The sequence below is a fragment of the Pseudophryne corroboree genome, chromosome 1, assembly GCF_028390025.1.
Source record: "Pseudophryne corroboree isolate aPseCor3 chromosome 1, aPseCor3.hap2, whole genome shotgun sequence".
NCBI classification, from domain to species: domain Eukaryota; kingdom Metazoa; phylum Chordata; class Amphibia; order Anura; family Myobatrachidae; genus Pseudophryne; species Pseudophryne corroboree.
In genome coordinates this window covers 447,924,506-447,930,505 of record NC_086444.1, presented here as the reverse complement: position 1 = coordinate 447,930,505, position 6,000 = coordinate 447,924,506, and positions in this window count along the sequence as shown.

The following is a 6,000-nucleotide window of genomic DNA, read 5'->3' as shown; positions in this document are numbered from 1 at the left end:
GGTGGGCTCATCTTGGGCAGCTGCCCGAGGGGTCTCGGCTTTACAACTTTGCCGAGCAGTTACTTGGTCAGGAGCAAATACGTTTGTAAAATTCTACAAATTTGATACCCTGGCTGAGGAGGACCTGGAGTTCTCTCATTCGGTGCTGCAGAGTCATCCGCACTCTCCCGCCCGTTTGGGAGCTTTGGTATAATCCCCATGGTCCTTACGGAGTTCCCAGCATCCACTAGGACGTCAGAGAAAATAAGAATTTACTTACCGATAATTCTATTTCTCGTAGTCCGTAGTGGATGCTGGGCGCCCATCCCAAGTGCGGATTGTCTGCAATACTGGTACATAATTAGTTACCAAAAAAATTCGGGTTATTGTTGTAGTGAGCCATCTTTTATAGAGGCTTCTCTATTATCATGCTGTTAACTGGGTTCAGATCACAAGTTGTACAGTGTGATTGGTGTGGCTGGTATGAGTCTTACCCGGGATTCAAAATCCTTCCTTATTGTGTACGCTCGTCCGGGCACAGTATCCTGAGGCTTGGAGGGGGGTCATAGGGGGAGGAGCCAGTGCACACCAGGTGATCCTAAAGCTTTCTTTAGATGTGCCCTGTCTCCTGCGGAGCCGCTATTCCCCATGGTCCTTACGGAGTTCCCAGCATCCACTACGGACTACGAGAAATAGAATTATCGGTAAGTAAATTCTTATTTTTTTGATGACTCAATGTACACAAACTTTGTTTAATACACAGTTATTAAAAATATTGTATTAAATGACCTTCAGGCTGTGTGTATAAGGTGTATATGAAACATAAATGAATTGTGTGAATGTACACACTTTGTTTAATGCACAAAGTTATAAAAAAATATTGGCTAAAATCACCTTCAGGCTGTGTGTATAAGGTGTATATGTCACATAAATACATTATGTGCTTAGACTTGGGTCCCATCACCATGATATCTCATCATGGTATGCAATTATTCCAAAATACGGAAAAATCCGATATCCAAAATACTTCTGGTCCCAAGCAGTTTGGATAAGGGATACTCAATAAATATATATATATATATATATATATATATATATATATATATATATTTATTTATTTATTATTTATTTATATATTCCAAAAGAAGACAGCGGCACTCGAGTATTTTAAATACATTTTAAATACATGAAAAAGTGTATTCAAAGCTTACAGGTAGCCAACGTTTCGGGGCTCACATGCCCCTTTGGCATGCGAGCCCCGAAACGTTGGCTACCTGTAAGCTTTGAATACACTTTTTCATGTATTTAAAATGTATTTAAAATCCTCGAGTGCCGCGGTCTTCTTTTGGAATCTGCAAATTTGTCCCAGAAGGCACCGGGGTAAAAGAGCTAGTCAGGAGAGTGCCGGTCCATTCTTCGTTATATAGATATATATATATATATATATATACACACATACATACACACACACACACACACACACATATACACACGACTTGACCGGCATTCCACTTAAGACTCCATTACCTGGGTGCCCCCCCAGATCAGCTATGAACCATGCACATGTAACAGGGAAGCGGGCGGCACTCCACGGACTTGTACGAAATTCAAACAGCTACACAAGCTTGACTATCAAGCTTGTGTGGCTGTTTGAATTTTGTATAAGTCCGTGGCGTGCCGCTCGCTTCCTCGTTTTCTATGGATTAAAGTTACTGTTTGCACGTTATCAACTTGGATCAGTCTCTGAGTGCCGCTGCATGTCTCTATCTGCCGTATATTTATTATTCCAGAGGGCAGCGGAGCCATATACTTAGGGTGAGTGCCAGCTCTTCTACGATTATATATATATATATATATATATATATATATATATATAAATATATAATATAAGATTTTACTCACCGGTAAATCTATTTCTCGTAGTCCGTAGTGGATGCTGAGAACTCCGAAAGGACCATGGGAATAGCGGCTCCGCAGGAGACTGGGCTCAACTAAAAGAAAGCTTTTAGACTACCTGGTGTGCACTGGCTCCTCCCACCATGACCCTCCTCCAAGCCACAGCTAGGATACTGTGCCCGGAAGAGCTGACACAATAAGGAAGGATTTTGAATCCCGGGTAAGACTCATACCAGCCACACCAATCACACCGTATAACTCGTGATACCATATCCAGTTAACAGTATGAAACATAACTGAGCCTCTCAACAGATGGCTCATAACAATAACCCTTTAGTTAACAATAACTATATACAAGTATTGCAGACAATCCGCACTTGGGATGGGCGCCCAGCATCCACTACGGACTACGAGAAATAGATTTACCGGTGAGTAAAATCTTATTTTCTCTAACGTCCTAGTGGATGCTGGGAACTCCGAAAGGACCATGGGGATTATACCAAAGCTCCCAAACGGGCGGGAGAGTGCGGATGACTCTGCAGCACCGAATGAGAGAACTCAAGGTCCTCCTCAGCCAGGGTATCAAATTTGTAGAATTTAGCAAACGTGTTTGCCCCTGACCAAGTTGCAGCTCGGCAAAGTTGTAAAGCCGAGACCCCTCGGGCAGCCGCCCAAGATGAGCCCACTTTCCTCGTGGAATGGGCTTTTACGGATTTAGGATGCGGCAATCCAGCCGCAGAATGCTCCAGCTGAATTGTGCTACAAATTCAGCGAGCAATAGTCTGCTTAGAAGCAGGAGCACCTATTTTGTTGGGTGCCTACAGGATAAAAAGCGAGTCAGTTTTCCTGACTCCAGCCGTCCTGGAAATATAATTTTTTAAGGCCCTGACTACGTCCAGTAACTTGGAATCTTCCAAGTCCCTAGTAGCCGCAGGCACTACAATAGGTTGGTTCAAGTGAAAAGCTGATACCACCTTAGGGAGAAACTGGGGACGAGTCCTCAATTCTGCCCTATCCATATGGAAAATCAGATAAGGGCTTTTACATGACAAAGCCGCCCATTCTGACACACGGCTGGCCGAAGCCAAGGCCAATAACATGACCACTTTCCACGTGAGATATTTCAAATCCACAGTTTTAAGTGGCTCAAACCAATGTGATTTTAGGAAACTCAACACCACGTTGAGATCCCAAGGTGCCACAGGAGGCACAAAAGGGGGCTGAATATGCAGCACTCCCTTCACAAATGTCTGAACTCCAGGCAGTGAAGCCAGTTCTTTCTGGAAGAAAATCGACAGAGCCGAAATCTGGACCTTAATGGAACCCAAGTTTAGGCCCATAGTCACTCCTGACTGTAGGAAGTGCAGAAAAACGACCCAGCTGAAATTCCTCTGTTGGGGCCTTCCTGGCCTCACACCACGCAACATATTTTCGCCAAATACGGTGATAATGGTTTACGGTTACTTCTTTCCTGGCTTTTATCAGCGTAGGAATGACTTCATCCGGAATGCCCTTTTCCTTTAGGATCCGGAATTCAACCGCCATGCCGTCAAACGCAGCCGCGGTAAGTCTTGGAACAGACAGGGCCCCTGCTGTAGCAGATCCTATCTGAGCGGTAGAGGCCATGGGTCCTCTGATATCATTTCTTGAAGTTCTGGGTACCAAGCTCTTCTTGGCGCATCCGGAACCACGAGTATCGTTCTTACTCCTCGTTTTCTTATTATTCTCAGTACCTTTGGTATGAGAGGCAGAGGAGGGAATACATAAACCGACTGGTACACCCACGGTGTCACTAGAGCGTCCACAGCAATTGCCTGAGGGTCCCTTGACCTGGCGCAATATCTAGTTTTTTGTTTAGGCGGGACGCCATCATGTCCACCTGTGGCCTTTCCCAACGGTTTACCAACAGTTGGCAGACTTCTGGATGAAGTCCCCACTCTCCCGGGTGTAGGTCGTGTCTGCTGAGGAAGTCTGCTTCCCAGTTGTCCACTCCCGGAATGAACACTGCTGACAGTGCTAAGACGTGATTTTCCGCCCATCGGAGAATCCTTGTGGCTTCTGCCATCGCCATCCTGCTTCTTGTGCCGCCCTGTCGGTTTACATGGGGCGACTGCCGTGATGTTGTCTGATTGGATCAGTACCGGCTGGTTTTGAAGCAGAGGCCTTGCCAGACTTAGGGCATTGTAAATGGCCCTCAGTTCCAGAATTTATGTGTAGGGACGACTCCTGACTTGACCAAAGTCCTTGGAAATTTCTTCCCTGTGTGACTGCCCCCCAGCCTCGAAGGCTGGCATCCGTGGTTACCAGGACCCAGTCCTGTATGCCGAATCTGCGGCCCTCTTGAAGATGAGCACTCTGCAGCCACCACAGTAGAGATACCCTGGTCCTTGGAGACAGGGTTATCAGCCGATACATCTGAAGATGCGATCCCGACCACTTGTCCAAGAGGTCCCACTGAAAGGTTCTTGCATGGAACCTGCTGAATGGAATTTTGCTTCGTAAGAAGCTACCATTTTTCCCAGGACTCGTGTGCAGTGATGCACCGATACCCGTTTTGGTTTCAGGAGGTCTCTGACTAGAGATGACAGCTCCTTGGCTTTCTCCTGCGGGAGAAACACTTTTTTCTGTTCTGTGTCCAGAACCATCCCCAGGAACAGTAGGCGTGTGGTAGGAACCAGCTGTGACTTTGGAATGTATAGAATCCATCCGTGCTGTTGTAGCACTTCCCGAGATAGTGCTACTCCGACCAACAACTGCTCCTTGGACCTCGTCTTTATAAGGAGATCGTCCAAGTACGGGATAATTAAAACTCCCTTTTTCGAAGGAGTATCATCATTTCTGCCATTACCTTGGTAAAGACCCTCGGTGCCGTGGACAGTCCAAACGGCAGTGTTTGGAATTGGTAATGGCAATCCTGTACCACAAATCTGAGGTACTCCTGGTGAGGATGGTAAATGGGGACATGTAGGTAAGCCTCCTTGATGTCCAGGGATACCATGTAATCCCCCTCCTCCAGGCTTGCAATAACCGCCCTGAGCGATTCCATCTTGAACTTGAATTTTTTTATGTATGTGTTCAAGGATTTCAAATTTAAAATGGGTCTCACCGAACCGTCCGGTTTCGGTACCACAAACAGTGTGGAATAGTAACCCCGTCCTTGTTGAAGTAGGGGCACCTTGACTATCACCTGCTGGGAATACAGCTTGTGAATTGCCTCTAGCACAGCCTCCCTGCCTGAGGGAGTTGTCGGCAAGGCAGATTTGAGGAAACGGCGGGGGGGGGGGGAGACGCCTCGAATTCCAGCTTGTACCCCTGAGATACTACTGGAAGGATCCAGGGATCCACCTGTGAGCGAGCCCACTGATCGCTGAAATTTTTGAGGCGGCCCCCCACCGTACCTGGCTACGCCTGTGGAGCCCCCGCGTCATGCGGTGGACTCAGAGGAAGCGGGGGAAGAATTTTGATTCTGGGAACTGGCTGACTGGTGCAGCTTTTTCCCTCTTCCCTCGTCTCTGTGCAGAAAGGAAGCGCCTTTTACCCGCTTGCTTTTCTGAAGCCGAAAGGACTGTACCTGATAATACAGTGCTTTCTTAGGCTGTGAGGAAACCTGAGGTAAAAAATTTTTCTTCCCAGCTGTTGCTGTGGATACGAGGTCCCAGAGACCATCCCCAAACAATTCCTCACCCTTATAAGGCTCTATGTGCCTTTTAAAGTCAGCATCACCTGTCCAGTGTCGGGTCTCTAATACCCTCCTGACAGAATGGACATTGCATTAATTCTGGATGCCAGCCGGCAAAATATCCCTCTGTGCATCCCTCATATATAAGACGACGTCTTATGTTCGCAAAATAGTATCCCTGTTTGACAGGGTTACAGACCACGCTGCAGCAGCACTATCTGCAGGTCTCAGTCTAGTACCTGAGTGTGTAAATACAGACTTCAGGATAGCCTCCTGCTTTTTATCAGCAGGTACCTTCAAAGTGGCCGTATCCTAAGACGGCAGTGCCACCTTTTTTGACAAACGTGTGAGCGCCTTATCCACCCTAGGGGATATCTCCCAGCGTAACTTATCCTCTGGCGGGAAAGGGTACGCCATCAGTAACTTTTTAGAAATTACCAGTTTCT